Below are 17,683 nucleotides of genomic sequence, written 5' to 3'. Positions count from 1 at the left end.
AAAGCTAAAGGCAAGTGGAGCAGGGGGAAAATTACAAGGGACAAAGGTTTGCGATATAGTAAAGTATATAAAAATAGTTACTAGCAGTGGGATAATGTTTTCCCTCTATTTCTAATGGTTCCTCCCATACAGGGAAAACGTCTCCTTGTTGGCTGACTTGTTTTAACCCCGGGGCAATATGGTAACTTTTAAGTTTGAAAACACATAGGCCAGTTTAGTGTCCATGTGATTTCCCTATCCTCCCACCCCACTCTACCTGTATATGTGTTTATCTGTGCATGCACGCGTGTGGGCATCTGTCTGAGGTCAGTAGTTGAGGACTTCCAATGACTTAATCTCATTGAGTTAGAGCTTCTTACTACGCTGAGGTCTTCAGTCTCTGTCTCCCCGGCACTGGGCTTACAAGAACAGCATTCTGGCCTTTGGGGAGTCCAACTCAGGTCCATATGTTTGGCCAGTCCAGCAGTTATTTTACCGCTGGACCCGTCTTCTCTTGAGATGGGTTCTCGTGCTGTTTTGCCTAAGGCAGCCTCAATTCCTGAACTTTTGATCTTTAGTATCCCAAGGAGCTAGTAGTACAGGTCCATGCCGTCATACTAGACCAGGATTGCCATTCTCATAAATTATAAAAACAAGTTCTGTTGAGAAAGGATAAAAAGGCCATAGACACAGAAAGGGAAAGGCCTGTGTTCTAAGCAATGAACTACTGGAGAATTTGGTCTATAGGCTGAGGTTACAGCTTGGTGATAGAATGCTTGCCTAACATGTCAAGGTCCTGGGTTAAAGTCCCAATACTGCAAAACAAAATAATTAAAAAGTATGCCGCATATATCCAATTTGCTAAGACAAAAATGAAAAAGAATGGCCATGTGCACACAAAAGGATAACCATGTATATGTGATCACCATGTACATGTGATGACTATGTACACATGAAAGGATAACCATGTATACACACGCTTTAGGTGATCAGAAATGGTCTCAGGCTTTAAGCTTATACACAGAAAATTTGATCTTGGCAGTTTGTTCAGATTTATATTGGATCATAGTTTTAATTTGTAGAAGTACAGTAGGCTTTTAATTGTTCCATTTTGTATTTTCTTAATCTTGTTTTGTTTTTTTGAGACAAGGTTTCTACATAGCCTTTGGCTGTCCTGCAACTCACTGTGTAGACCAGGCTGGCTTTGAACTCACAGAGATCTGCTTGCCTCTGCCTTCCAAGGGCTGGGATTAAAGGTGTGCGCCACTACCCACAGCTTTGTGCATTATTCTTAAAGTATGATGATGAGGGTTTGACCTGAATTTAGAGCAGCGCTGTCTACCAGAAGTGATTCTGCAGAGAGAGATTAATACTGGGTCTTCAAAAGAGAATTGGGAGGCCTTAGAAAAGATGTGAGATGTGACATGAAGGTTCTGGACACAGAGCTTTAAAACAAAGAGTCTCAGTCTCCTTGTTCTCGCCAAACCTAAAAGGCAAATTATCCTGTATGGATAAATTAATTCTGCTTGGGAGTGTTTCTCATTCAAAGCTGGTGTGCTGAATGGCCACAGCAGATGGCAGCCAAAGTAAGGCTTGGCAAGTGCGCTGATGTCCAAAAAGGTGCTAGTGGAGTACTTGGCCTCCTATGCAGACAGCTGTGGTTTGACCTTGACCTTGACTTAAATGAAATATGAGCAGCAGGGGCTCATCAGAGGTTTCCAAAACTAGACTACAACCCTATTTACACAAGGATTTAATGACAGAAAAAGATGATAATTGGAGCTGCTAGACATTGATTAATCAGTGTTTGATGCTTTTATAACTTCAGGACGGATGCCTACATGCAGTTACAGAGCTCTGTACAATTTCCGGGTCTAGCTTGTTTGTACAAGTCAAGGAATTGTGTGTACATAGCAAGAATTTGACCATTGTAAGTAGGAAATAGCAAAAGCAGTTAAAGGAGCCCAGCATTAAAAATGCTTTGCTTTTCAAGGTTGTACCAGTGTCTCAAATACGCACTGGATGAGGGAAGAGAAGTGGTTTGCCATGTTGAAGGCACAACAATAAATTTAACTTCTTGTTGACAGTTTAGTAAGCATGCAGCTGATGGGAATAGCACTCTGGTAAAGAGCATAAAGACTCCATCGGCTATCTTTCTGTATATCCATGACTTTCTACCTCAGAGGTTCTGGTACATACTGTATTTGGCAATAACAACTACAGGGTTCTGGGAGTTAAATTACATGCAGGATAACTGCCTTCTAAATGTGGGTAGGGGACAAGTGTGATTATCTTTGGTGTTTTATTAATTTGTCAGGCCTTTTGAAAACCAAGAGACACTCTAGACTTAATGTTGAATTACTTTAACTTTTGAAGAGATGACTAATGTTCATTCTTAAAACAGACAACCGATCTCCACTCTCTGAAAACTCCACCCAAGATCAGGCACGCTGTTGGCTATATGTAATGTGAGTGAGATGGGAAACTGGGAAGCACTTCAAACTTTTTATTTTTTCAAGTTTTAACAGTAAGAAGGTGTGTATCTAGGGTTTGATTTTTTTTTTTTATGTCTTTGAACTTTAACCTGCATGATGGTTTCATAAGAAAACTTTGTTTTATTTCAGGAGCCTGATTAGGGAAAACATAACTGAAAAGAAAGCATGAATATTTTCCTTTCATTTTTTTTCTGTGATTTATGTTTCAATAATTTCTATTAAGAGCACTATTAAATCATGCCTAGAGCTGCCAGTTTCACTGAGGCATGGTATTAAATATGTAAATGTAAAACTTGATGAATTTACACATTACACACATGTACGTGAAGCCTCTCCTCTCTTCAGGCCCCCAGTAATTAGCATCACCTTCCAAAATCTCTCCTTGGCCCTATGTAATTGTTCCTCCCCAGTAGCCCGCACGCTGATCCACAGCCATACCTCGTTAGCTTTTTGTTACAATACAGTCTGCATTTAAAAAAGACATTACAACGAGGGTCCTGCCAGGTGGTGGTGGTGCACGCCTTTAATCCCAGTGCTTAGGTGGAAGAAGTAGGTGGATGTCTGTGAGTTCGAGGCCAGTATTTTTGCTAATAATGAGTCGGAAGCCTTCTTTTAAAGGAGACACTCACTTCCAGCAAACAAAGCCTAACCAAAAAAAAAAAAAGTGGCTGTCAAGAAGCTGTGGGTCGTCCCGTCCCCCCCCCCCCCCCCCTTTGCTTGGGAAATCACCACCCAGCTCCCAAACAAACACACAGAGGCTTATAAATGCCTGGCTTTGTCTTGGCTTGTTTCTATATCCTGTCTACTTTTTGCCTTTGGGCTTTTATCTTTTTCTCTCCTTTTCCTTATCTGGCTGTGTTGTTGGGTAGCTGGCCCTTTGCATTGTTAACTTCTCCTTTTCTCAGTTCTCCTTTGCTTCTTCCCTCCACTGGTTCTCTTTCTTTCTCTCTATTTATTTTCTCTGCCTTAAAGCCCTGCCTATCCCTCTCCTGCCTAGCTAAACAACATTCAGATCTTTATTACCAATCAGGCAAAGTCACATGGCTTCAGAGTAAAACAAATGTAACATAAAAGTAAGCAACACATCTTTGCATCATTAAACAAATATTCCACAATATAAACTAATGTAACATCTTCAACGCATATTCCACAACAGTACATATCTCAGACATTGCAATACTCTTAAATGTTCAGGAAAGTTGCCTATCAGAAAAGGATACTCACATTCAAGAACTCAGAGTAAGCAATGGAACTATGTATGGTTCCTAGAGTGTGGTAGCTCCAAATGACAAGGTGTTCTGACAATTTCCCGAAGAACTAGATAATGCATTTTACTTCAGCAAATATGTGCACAAAAGTAGTTGACATTTTTTTATTTTATTTTTATTTTTTTTTATTGAGAAAAGGAAAAAAAACAAGTTTCCGACTCCTCCCAGCCTCCCATTTCCCTCCCCCTCCTCCCACCCTTCTCCCCCTCCTCCCACCCTTCTCTCTCTCCTCCTACTCCTCTCCCCCTCCCTCTCCAGTCCAAAGAGCAGTCAGGGTTCCCTGCCCTGTGGAAAGTCCAAGGTCCTCCCCCCCTCCGTCCATATCTAGGAAGGTGAACATCCAAATTGGCTAGGCTCCCACAAAGCCAGCACATTAAGTAGGATCAAAACCCGTGCCATTGTCCTTGGCTTCTCATCAGCCCTCATTGTTCGCCATGTTCAGAGAGTCCGGTTTTATCCCATGCTTTTTCAGTCACAGTCCAGCATCCAATAGATCAGCCCCACTGTCTCAGTGGGTGGGTGCACCCCTCGTGGTCCCGACTTCTTTGCTCATGTTCTCCCTCCTTCTGCTCCTCATCGGGACCTTGGGAGCTCAGTCCAGTGCTCCAGTGTGGGTCTCTGTCTCTATCTCCATCCATCACCAGATGAAGGTTCTCTGGTGATATGCAAGATATTCGTCAGTATTGCTATAGGATAGGGTCATTTCAGGTTCCCTATCCTCTGCTGCCCAAGGAACTAACTGGGGACATCGCCTTGGGCTCCTGGGAGCCACTCTAGGTTCAAGTCTCTTGCCAACCCTAAGGTGGCTCCCTTAACTAAGAATTGTGCTTCTGTGCTCCCCTCTCCAACCTTTCTTTATCCCAATCATCCTTTTTCCCCAAGTTCCCCCCATCCTCCCCTTCTCCCTTTTCTCTCCCCATCTCCCCTTACCCCCATCCCACCCCACCCCCAAGATCCCAATTTTCTCCCCGGCAATTTTGTCTACTTCCCATAGCCAAGAGGATAACTATATGTTTTTCCTTGGGTTCACCTTCTTACTTAGCTTCTTTAGGTTCACCAATTGTAGACTCCGTGACCCTTATTTATGGCTAGAAACCAATTATGAGTGAGTACATCCCATGTTCATCTTTTTGGCTCTGGGTTACCTCACCCAGTATAGTGTTTTCTATTTCCATCCATTTGCATGCAAAATTCGAGAAGTCATTGTTTTTTTTTTACCGCAGCATAGTACTCTAATGTGTATATATTCCACACTTTCTTCATCCATTCTTCCATTGAAGGGCATCTATGTTGTTTCCAGGTTCTGGCTATAACAAATAATACTGCTATGAACATAGTTGAACAAATGCTCTTGTCATATGATAGGGCATCTCTTGGGTATATTCCCAGGAGTGGTATTGCTGGGTCCAGGGGTAGGTTGATCCCGAATTTCCTGAGAAACCGAAACACTGATTTCCAAAGTGGTTGCACAAGATTGCATTCCCACCAGAACTTCCAAGAAGACCTTATACCTATACTCCTTAATGTATTTCACAATATAGAAACAGAAGAGGCATTGCCAAATTCCTTTTATGAAGCTACAGTTACTCTGATACCAAAACCGCACAAAGACTCAACCAAGAAAGAGAATTATAGGCCAGTCTCACTCATGAACATCAATGCAAAAATCCTCAACAAAATACTGGCAAACCAAATCCAAGAACACATTAGAAAAATTATCCATTATGATCAAGTAGGCTTCATCCCAGAGATGCAGGGCTGGTTCAACATACAAAAATCTATCAATGTAATCCATCATATAAATAAACTGAAAGAAAAAAAACCATATGATCATTTCATTAGATGCTGGAAAAGCATTTGACAAAATTCAACATCCCTTTATGATACAAGTATTGGAGAGATTAGGGATACAAGGGTCATACCTAAATATAATAAAAGCTATATACAGCAAGCCGACAGCTAACATAAAATTAAACGGAGAGAAACTCAAAGTCATCCCACTAAACTCAGGAACACGACAAGGCTGTCTACTCTCGCCATACCTCTTCAATATAGTGCTTGAAGTTCTAGCAATAGCAATAAGACAACATAGGGGGATCAAGGGGATTCGAATTGGAAAGGAAGAAGTGAAACTTTCGCTATTTGCAGATGATATTATAGTGTACATAAGCATAAGCGACCTCCAAACTCCACCAAAGAACTTTTACAGCTGATAAACACCTTTAGTAATGTGGCAGGATACAAGATCAACTCCAAAAAATCAGTCACCCTCTTATGCACAAAGGATATTTTTTTTATTTTAAGTGAAAATTAGTAGTATGCATGGATGGTTATATCATTTGTGAATTTACAGAATCCCCTCATATTTCTTTCAATTATAAATCACTTAAATATAAGAATTCAAAGTATTATTTCATTTGAGTATTATGTGAGGAGCTGGTTCCTATAATGTGTAGCTGATGCATTGCTGTGCTTACTTGATCTAGATAAGACACAAGGAGCTCTACATATCTCTTTTCAAAATTAGCTGAACAGGGACATAAAAACTATAGCGAAACATCTTTTTTGTAGACATTTTTAAGAATGGTATTTATTCTACATTTGATTCTCTTTTTTTAGTTTCTTTTAATCATTTTTGTTGAGCTATACATTTTTGTCTCTTCTCCTCCCTTCCTCCTGGCTCCTTTTCTACCCTCCACCGTAATCCCCACACTCCCAATTTACTCAGGAGACCTTGTCTTTTTCTCCTTCCTATGTTGATCCATGTATGTCTCTCTTAAGGTCCTCTTTAGTGTCTGGGTTTAGAGAAAAGTCTTAATGTTGTCCAAATCTGAGGAAAGTCTTTGGGATCACTGTAAACATGTGGACATTTTCTGCCATGCAAAGAACAGACTACACATCTGAAAGATGGTAAAAAAAAATATTAGAAAGACTGACTGGTAATTGAAAATATAAATAAATACAAATAAATACACTCATTTAAAGCATAGTCACTCGCCTCTGGAGCTTTCTAAGATGTCACTTCCTATGCCTCCCCATAGACCCAGATTTGAAAGAACCCTTTTTCTCCTTTCTTTCCTCTGCAGAAACTTCCAACTTGAAGTGTCTCTTTTATTTAAAAATAAGAAAGACAAGGAAGAAGGTGCATTGTGGGTAATAACCCGGCAGAAGCTCTCTGCTGCTTCTTACAGCATTATATTCCTTCACAAAGAAGAAGGCCCACATATTATGGTTGCAAAAGGCGGCCACAGCTAAACTGTTTGAATCTTCTGTTAATACGGTATTTGTAACAAGGACTTGGTGTCCTGGGCCTGCAATCCCAGCTACTCAGGTAGCTGAGGCAGCAGGATTGCACACCAAAGACCTGTCTATATAGAGTGAGTTGTATTATTCGTCAAATGTCACTGTTTAGCATTGTTCAAATTTCACTCCCGGAACTGAGGTTTCCTTTTTATAATGAAAACACATGACTGCAGCAATAGCTCACAAGTTTAACACTCGCAAGTAAGATCATACAGGTATGCATTCGGTGAATTGTACTCTTAAAAGAAACAATATCTTCTTTTGTTGTATTCACCGAAAACGCAGCTGTCCCGACAGCTCCATTCTATTGTGTTCAGTCCTCCCGGGTGGCTGAATGAATAGCCCCGATTCAAACCTGTATTGGAGCAAAAGATAAAAGATGGAAGAGTGGATATGCTGGAGGAATTGTTCGTGATTTTGGTATATTCTGAAAACTGAAAGGATTTAAGACTCCATCATCCTTTTTGACCACCAGTAGAAAACATCAATAGTAGAAGCTATTGAAACTTCAACGTCTCTGAGGATAGAAAAGATACTTAAGGAGAGAGAGATAAATGGGAAAGCAGGAACAAGGAGATGAAGGGGGAGTGGGGCTAGAGATGAGGATTAGGAAATATGCGTGTAAATGTCACCTGAAAACCTTTTTATTGTCAGGAATTTAAAAAGTAAAAATTTTAAAAGAACATGTGTCAAACCAAATCCAAGGTCAATACTCTTATGTTATTATTTGTAAGATGAGCAGCACAGCCATTTAAAAATTACTGAGTTGTTTCCAAATGAATATGTAAAACTGCCAAATCTTCAGAAGAGAAATAGACCCAGTTGACTTAGGCTCTTTGACTAACATTGACAAATTCAAATTCTGAATACGAACCTGACCACCATAGGGATCCGTTTTCCCAATAGATAGGTTTTGGGTGCCAGTGTTTTGAGTCAAATCAAATTGTTTTGATTGTTCGAGAGTATGAAACTGATTAGTTGTTTTGTCAAGAGTGGTGGTGAAAAACTAATGTAAACCAGGCAAATGTAAGGGTGAACCAAGGTTCAGTCTTCTGCAAGATCTCAGATGAGCTTTGCACAAATATAGCACAGTGAACAGCTTAGCATCCTGGGGCTCTACTGGCTTAGGGCTATGCACACATCCTCTTCTACTAATATTCTTCAAAGCCTGGGACTCCTATTTGTGTGTACTATGCACATATACTCCTTGGCAAACGATACAACTAGCAACCTTTTGGAGACCTGGGACCACCGCAGACCACATGTGCACCTGTATTGAAAGAAGAAAATGAGTAAATAAGTACTCCTCCTCAGCAATCCCTTGATAGTGACCTTTTTTTTTTAATCCAAGCATGTCACTGTTCTATTACCATGACCAAGGTAACTCTTAAAAGGGGAAGTATTTAATTGGAGACTTGTTTACAGTTTCAGATGGTCATCATCATGGCAAGGAATATGACAGCTTACAAACCAGCATGGTGTTGGAGAAGGAGCTGAAAGTTTTACAGCCTGAGCTGTAGGAAGCGGGAAGAGATCAGTAAACTACTGCTGATCTATTATATTTCACTCCTAAACTATAGCAATAGATGACTTGTCATTTAAAAATATTGTGTGATACAAATAATTATGATTGACATTAATGTACTCTCTACAGAGTGTATGTATATTTTTCCTATAACTGAAAGGACTTATCTAAATTCTTTGCTTTCATAAGACTGGCTTTATTTGGTGGTCAAATAAGTGGAGCTTCCACATGAGTGGTGGAGCCTCCACATGAGTGATGTGCAAATCCTTCTGAGTACACAGAACCTCTTGCGGCATGGAATATAGTCCATTATAGAAATCAGAAGCTGTTAATCCAGTTTAAAAGGTGACAATTAGTCTTTGTTGTTGATTGAAATTATTTGTCTCTTTGTAGCATTGTGCTATCCCAACAATTACTGGAAATCTGAGACATCCTTGATGGTTTCTATGGGGTGTGATGGGGACGTAAGCACATGGGTGATTATTACCTTACACATTTACAATCTGACTACTTCTGGCATCTGATTTAGAGTGTGATTATGAAATTACCCACTTTCCACTTTAAGAGCTATTAAGGTCTCTGAGAACGGATTTAAGTGCTCTATCTTGGGGGCATCCTGCAGATGACAAATACTCACTGCTGCGAAACTAGGACCCACCATTTTCAGGATTAGACACTGAAATAATCAATGCTACTTGTGGGCCTTCCTTAAAATGGCCCAATTAACTGCACTCATGTCCACTTATTCCATTTATGATTCATGAAAACAGGATTTTAAATATGATTTAGATTTTTTAAGAGTGAAAATATGTGAGGGAAAAATCCTTAGTTACTGATTCAAGGTCACACAACGTTTTAGTTTCTGAGTCAGAAACAGAAACTCAGTTTCCTAACATCTATCCCAAGCTGCTGGATGATATCTCTAGAAAACTGCATCTGTGAAATTATAATCAATCAAGACAGATATATTTAAAGCTTGAAAAGTTTTGCTTGCTCTGTAATTCCATATCTTAGGCTGACTATTATACAGTAATTCACAGCAGGTTTTGCAACTGTCCATGCTGGCACAGCATTTGCACCCTAATAGAACAAACAAGACACACACTTAAATAAGTTCATAGTTCTGCATTGAGTCCTCTGGGTAACCAGTATGACCTCCTATCTGGAAGATGTGATTATTTCTTACCTAGCAACATGAGGAACAGTAATTTTTATCTAACATTTTAAATGACAGTATCTAGCATCCCACACTCAAGATATTAGAGTCATGGAGAAAGAGAGAGGAGGGGAGGAACATTTAGATTCACAGTAAATATTTACTGGAGTAATGGAAACGATTCATGTTTCAACTGCTTTCAAGCTGTGTGATTTTGTATAATTTCCTACTTTATCTCTGCCCCATTTACTTACTGATGACATGAAGAAGAAAATGGTTCATAACTTCTAAATCTTTTGGGTAAGTGCGGGGCACTCAGAATTCAGAACATTTGTGATTTAGAAAGTGAATTCAAACTCTTCTTGCTTTAGAATACATTATTATAGTAGTTGGAGAGAGATGGGGGTGTTAATCAAGTCAGATTAGATTTCTGTCCATGTGGGAAAATAAGGATACCAAGAGGGACTTTCAAAACCTTTGGGTGGTGACTCTAGTTCTGGAATCACATGAGCATCACAGAGCAACTTAAATGAGAAAATGGATTATACAAGCTTTCTAGAACTGTGTCTTGTATGTTATCCATTATTATTATAACATTGTGAGCCGGGCGGTGGTGGCGCACGCCTTTAATCCCAGCACTCAGGAGGCAGAGGCAGGCGGATCTCTGTGAGTTCGAGACCAGCCTGGTCTACAAGAGCTAGTTCCAGGACAGGCTCCAAAACCACAGAGAAACCCTGTCTCGAAAAACCAAAAAAAAAAAAACAAAAAAAAACAAAAAAACAAAAAAACAAAAAACAAAAAAAAAAACATTGTGAATCTCATTTTAATTTTTGAAATGTTATTCTTGTTTTAAACATTTTGATTAAAAGGATATAGCATACATTAGCTATTATACGACAAATATGTCTTGGATGAATTTGCTTGGATTACAGTCAAAACTTGTGTCCTGAGGAAAAAACTAAATAACACAAATAGCAAAGGCATAAAAATGAAAGAAAGGGATGGAGGGAGGAAGGAAGGAAAAAAGGAAGGAAAGAAAGAAAAAAGGAAGGAAAAAACACAGATGTGGTGAATTGAATTATGTGTCTAGATTATTTTGCTTAATGGGGAGATCTCAAGTTCTGTCCTTTTCCATGAAGTACAAAAAATGATTTGGGGATCAGTATGAAATTTTAATACATCGCTACAATCTTCCCAATGTAACAGTTGATAACTTTTTAAAAATCACTGGTTACCAGCATGTATCCCTGGGCCCCATTCCCAGTATAGAAAAAAGAAATAACAAAGGGAGGGAGAAGAAAAAGAAGGGTGTGAGGAAATCCCGGAAGGTACCTAACAGGTATATCTTCTTTTCCTTTGTTTCCTTCCACTCATTAATTTATTTACTTATTTATTTAAACATAGTTTCACCTGTACTTTGTTGCCCTCAGATCCCTTCTGAGAGTAATCACTCATCTTCTGATTGGGTAAGGTCCCTCTCTACAAGATAAAACCTTTACCCGGCACCATTATCTGGTGGATAATCTTTTTGCCTGGACAGGTTACCGGCTCTAGAGAAAAATGTACTACTACTCTTTGTTAAATGGACATAGTACTGAACTGATTTCCAGTGACTTATTATACCCATATACCAAAGCATCTTTTAACTCTCATCAAAGGAGCTTCTATTTGCAGTACATGGTGATGAGTAGGGACCCACAATTAGCCAAGGTGCAGAGAATAAGAGGTTACATAATGCTAAGCCCTAATAGAATATATATTATAGGTGCCCCTTCTTCTCAAGGCTAAGTGATCATTGTTGGTCATCGTGGAGGGGGCAGAAACAGTGTAAGAGCCAGAGGAGATGGATGACCAGATGGGGACAGTGTCTTCTAGACACAGCAAGGGAGCTGCACATAGGAATTTATAGTAGCTGTGACAGCATGCACAAGACCAGAGAAAACTTAGATTAAATTCCAGCATGGAGATGGAAAATGTGCATGGAATTCTATGGAGAAGCTATTGGCTGTTTCTAGCTGCTGGAAGGAGAGTTCTCTCTTGGGATGTAACACTGAGCAAGTCAACCACACACCAATAAAAGACCATCTATTGAAGAACACTTGGGCAGCATAAATTAGTTTTGACGGGTTAAAAATAAAAACAAGGACATAAATTTGAGTATGTAGGGAAGGGCAGTGGGTCTGGAAGAGTTGGAGAAGAAATGACAATGATTAAAATTTCAGAAATCTTAAAGAACTAATAATTTATACATAGACAAATTAAATATGTATACATTATATTTAAAAAGAATCAAAAATATGTGATCCCTAAATTGGGTTCAAGTGTATAATTCCTAGGTCACAAGCTAGATTGAGATTTAACACACACTTTTAGTTTCTAAAATGAGCTAAAAAAAAAATAAAATTTGCATTCTCTCAAGTCACAGCATGAGGCTGCTTAAATTGCAGTTCGATGTTTATGACTACTTTCTCCTAATTTTCTTTGTGGTATTTTAACTGGATTGCTACATATTAAAAGTCACAACTTTGGGTTTTTATTGCATTAATACATCTTCTCAAGATGAGCATTTATTGCCAAAACAAGACTACAGAAGAGACATAAATTTCTGTGGTATCACTGTTTTATCTTTTGCTGTAAAATGAAAGGAAATTAAGCTTTTATTACAACATAGGAGTCCTATCATGAAGGGGCTGCGTCATGATGTCCCTTCTGTTACTCCAACGTCATCTCGTCTTGCCTTTTTACTAACAATATATAGTCTACTAAAATTTATTTGACTTTAAGTATGAAACCCTGATGCTGTGTTGGGTAGGGGCTTCCCACTCCCGTTCTATCTCATCTTGCTATGTTGCCAGTCTTGTCCAGAGTTCAAGGGATCCTTTTTTCTTTGGACTCCAAATGTTGAAACTGCCGCTACATACTGACATGCCACAATAGATGGTGCTCAAGTTTAGAAAAGCAAAGACAAAAATCTCTTTTTAAAAGATTTCTTGGTATTCTCTTTAAATGTGAGCAAATTATTCTCTCATCAAAATCATGACAAGAATCCAGAACACTGGCCTTCTAAGAAATGACATTTCTTTGCTTCAATTTTTAAAAGTACATTTATTAATTTAGTGTGTATCTGTTTCAATACCAAAATGTTTGGAGAAGGCAAAACAATTTTGAAAAAGAACAAAATATTTTAGAGAATTTAGCAGTTTGATTTTGAAGCTTCCCCCTAAGTGATGGTAATCCAACAAGTTATACTACAGGCACAGAATAGACCTAAAGATGAATGGAACACTATTAAGTTTAGAAATAAGATCTATTCATACATATTGATCAGTTTTCCTGTTTTGACAAAGATATTCGATGTGGAAATCATTATTGTTTCAACGTGGTTATTTATTTAGTGGTGCATTCAAAAATTAAGCAGAACGTAAAGTAATAAATATTGCTTTGTATAAAACATGAAGCATTCATAAACTTCCGGAGGAAAACATATGAGATTCTTCATTATTTGAATTTAGGAAAAGGTTACTTAGGTATGCTACCAGAATGTGATCCTGATTAAATACAGAGCAGTAAGCTTACAACTTGAGTGCCTACAGCTATAACTCTCTGCCGTCTACAATCCGGAGTGAAAGATTCTGGCACTTCAGGTCTGGAACGGCAAATCTTTGGTCTGTGAATCTAGCTGCTAGCCAGAACTTGGAGAGCTTCTTCTTGCCTACCCAGGAATGCTATCTGGGTAGATGCAAAGGCCCCCAGATTGGTAACAAGAACTCGTCCATTATCACTCATCATTCTGAAAATGTAAATTAAAGCTCACACTTCCTCCAACGATGAAAATCCAAACTGTATTATATCAACATTGCTGAAGATGTGAAGACATTAGAATCCTCTGTTAAAGATGGTAAAGCATCAGGGTTTTACTTATTGATGGCGATTTCACTTTTTACTCTAATGGATATTGATAGAAGGCATGTTATTCTTTACTGTAACACAAAGTGTATTCCTTCAGATACTGACACTGGTCAGACTATTAACATTCTGCACCAGTTCTCTGAGCTCTGATTCCCAGGGATGACGGCTGCACCAAGAGCTCCCTGGGTATACATGAAGTAGTACATGAAGTACTTGTACTACATGTAGTACCTTGTAGTACATGAAACAATCTTCCAGGCTGTAGAGTCCTAGAATTGTGCTGTGATGCAGGACCATTGAACCCAGGTCCTTCCAAACGCCAGGTGTGATCCCTACCACTGAGCGTCACTTTCAGCCTGAATCTGAATCGTTTTAAATGCACCGGAAGAAAATATGCCTGCCCTTACCTCAGGGAGGGAGGGAGAAAAGGAGGGAGAGAGAGAGGGAGGGAGGGGAAGAGAGAGAAAGAGAGAGAGTCATTAAGGTATGCAGTAACCAAATCTGCTTTCCAAGAACATTCATTGCACAATATCAACAACGATAGCCTGAAACAAAAGAGCAGTTGAATCTTTGCAAAATAATAAAGACAATAAAGAAATAATAAAGTTAGAAAGGCTCCTTGCACCCACCCATACCACTGGAGAGACTGGGAAATGTAATTTTGACAGTATCTTAACAAGTTTATCTTATACTTTTGATACAGTTATATGAATCTACTTCTAAATTATGAAGTAATGAAGGAAATACCCACCTATAAATTTGCATGTGCATTCTTACAGAACTGATGTCAATAACATCTCTCTGACTGCAAAAAGTTCAAATAATTGTTGACTGAGAGAAAGGAAAAGGCGGCATACTGCTTAGCAACAGTAAGAAACCCACAGTTATATACAACAGAATTGATAGCTCTGAAATATATTGAGCTAGGTGGAGGGAGAAGGAAGCAAGAGACTTATGGTTTAAAAGAGTGAAAACCATAGACAGTAAGAAAATCAGTGACTGTACTAAGGATTGGTTGCAAACCACACCCAAACACCTGTTCTCGCAGACTGAACCTTTATTAAGCAGGGAAGAAAAGTTCAAGTAGTTGCTTTCTGACTCAGGCAAAAAAAAAAAAAACAGCAGCAAACGACCTTGCAGGTGTAATTTTTAAGAAGAGAAAAAGAAGAGGTCTGGCTAGCTTTAGGGATGTAATCTAATGGTTTTGAGCAAGGCAGAGGGAATGGGGGAGAAGAGCAAAACCTGCTATAGCCATGTTTTTTGTGCTTGAGCTGGGTAGAGTCCCATCACTTAGGTACTGGGATGGATTACAAATGCATGTGTTGAGATTTAGAAGTGATAGTGTATGAATAATTCTAAACCTTGGTTCTCTAAAGATCAGAATATATATAATATAGGGGCTAGGCTAAAAGGCAGAATTTAAAATGGAGTTCTCCTACATAAGGGTGTGCTTGGGGGCTCGGTTGGCATTCTTCTCTCCCTGGAGTTGATGGATACACATTGCTGGGTGATTAATTTTATTACCTTTGGAGGTAAAAAGAGGAATTAAGAAAACTGTCCAAGCAAATGTATCTTCAAAGTTGTTGTAATGGCTGGATTTGGGTGTCAGTTAGAGTCATCAGAGAGGAAGGAGTCTCCATTGAGGAAATGCCTCCAGGAGATCCAACTAAGGCATTTTCTAAATTAGTGATCAAAGCGGGAGGGCCCAGCCCAGATAGAAATTGGGTTTCGACCTGGAGGTCAGAAAAACAAAACAGCTACTGTCTCTTACCTCCTTCTTCAGTCCAAAATGGTGATCCCTCCTCAGGAATCTCAGAATGAGACTACATGAGAGCTGTCTCCTGGTTTTTTTTTTTGGGGGGGGGGGGGCGGGGATTAAAGGCGTGCACTGCCCAGTTTCTATGGCAAACTAGTGTGACTACTGGGAATAAAGGTGTGTGTAACCACTGCCTGGTCTGTAAGGCTGATCAGTGTGACTGTTTTACTTCAGGCAAGCTGTATTTATTAAAATGAAATATCACTACGTCCTCTGCACTGGCTCTTGTCTCCAGGTTCAGGTTCCTTCCCTGTTTGCATTTCTGTCCTGACTTCCTTTGGTGATGAACAGCAATGTGAAAATGTGAATCAAATAAACCTTTTCCTTCCTAACTTGCTTTTCAGTCACAGTGTTTTGTTGCAGAAATAGAAATAAAAACTAAGAGAGATGTAATATATGAGTACTTTCTATCGACTCTGTGCACTTCATTTCCTTCATTAAGCTGTTATGTTATTCATGTATTAATACATTTGTAACTGGAAAAATAAAATGTTACAAAGAATGAATGATTTATAAATAATATAGTTGAAAATTACTTCCAGACTACCCATGAGTATCTCTTTGTTAGTCAAAATAGAAGTCCTAGTCATTTTCTGCAACTTCTCATACACACACACACGCACACCAGAAATCACATATAAATGACATATTATTTATGCTTTCCTTAGTGATTTATTATGAGTCATCTGAATGACTCATCATGATAAAAATGTAGTTATTTATAATAAGTGTGTAAGCATCCAGTTAGGTTCTTCTTCTAAATCAATGTGTAAAAGAATGATGCTATCAAAATTTAATTCATATTTTTTCCTTGGGTATTTGAATTTCTCTATTTTTTGCTACTCCAAACATATCATGTCATGTGCTGCTATATGTATATTCTTTGGTATTGACCGTTTGAAATTTTATTGGATAAATTCTAAAAAGAATTACTTCACCAAAGGTTGTGTGTGTGTGTGTGTGTGTGTTTGATTTATAGTTAATGCCAAAATATAACTTTTGCAGCAACTTGCATGTTGTTATTAATTTAATTTTTGGTCGGCACAGGCTTGAGTGAACTGGCCTATCAGTGATTTATAACCTTTACTATACATTACATTTTATTTTCATTTGCCTTGATTACTAAAGAAGCTGAGAAAACGTTTCCACACTTATTGACTATTCAGAATTTTCTTTCTACCTCTTCTCTTCCCCTGATGCATTTCTGTTTCCTCTAAAGAAAGGTGGGACCTGATTAGCTCAGGCTAGCCTTGAAGCTGTGATGCTCCTACTCCAGCCTATAGGGTGTTGGTGTTACTGATGAATATCCCCATGCTGAGATTAGATTTTAAAGATAAATCTTTATTTTTCCATTGAGTTATTTTTATTCTCTCTCCAATTTATAGATGCTCTGTGCACACCAGGGTGTTGTGCCTCTATGCATTATATCTCTTGCAGTTTTTGACACCAATTATGTCTCTGCCTTTAGTGAGGTTTCTCGTGTCAACTGCATTTGCAGTTAAATGTGACTGTCATTTCTTCTGTGACTTTCTAGGTGTCTTATTTGTGACAGTTCCTATTTAGAGATATGCAATTCTTCAAATGGTTACTAGTCTTTATATTGATTTAGTTTTTTATACTGAAAGTTTTAAACTTCCACCTAAATTTTAGTTTTGTGTGGGTGTATAGATGAGGACTCCGGTTTCTTCTACAGATATGAACAATTAAATCATCATGAATGATTAACAAGCATTTCACTCTTTTGTTTAGTTCATATTATTTGTAATTATTAAAGGATGCACTCTTCTTTGGGATCTTTTATTCTTCCTCTCTGCCTGCTTAAACATTTCAAATTAATTTAATTTCATATTGATATTCTTTCAGTTTCCGGATACCATGAATCTAAAATGTGCTTTAAGCATGAAAAATGTATAAATTTTAACTTGGATTTTAATTGTAGTTTAAGTAATTGTGTAATGCTTAAAGTGTTTGCAAATGTTTCTTCTTCTCCATGCTAAATACATGACTCTTTGTCAAGCTGAACTACCCTCATAAGACCAGCAGAGGGTGGACAAGGAACTGTTTTGCTGGTGAGAAATTGAGAATCATTTTTAAATGTATTATCTTATTGATTTATGGAATAAATTTAAAGAATTAAAAATATTTACTCATCTAGTATTTTTACTGATCAAAGTTACTCCTACACAACCAAAACCTAAATATTTTATGCTTTCCCATATATTACTGAATTTA

Source organism: Microtus oregoni, unplaced genomic scaffold (genome assembly GCF_018167655.1).
Source record: "Microtus oregoni isolate MIOR12 unplaced genomic scaffold, Mior012 000001F_ref0000356, whole genome shotgun sequence".
Taxonomy (NCBI): domain Eukaryota; kingdom Metazoa; phylum Chordata; class Mammalia; order Rodentia; family Cricetidae; genus Microtus; species Microtus oregoni.
This window is presented reverse-complemented; position numbering follows the sequence as displayed.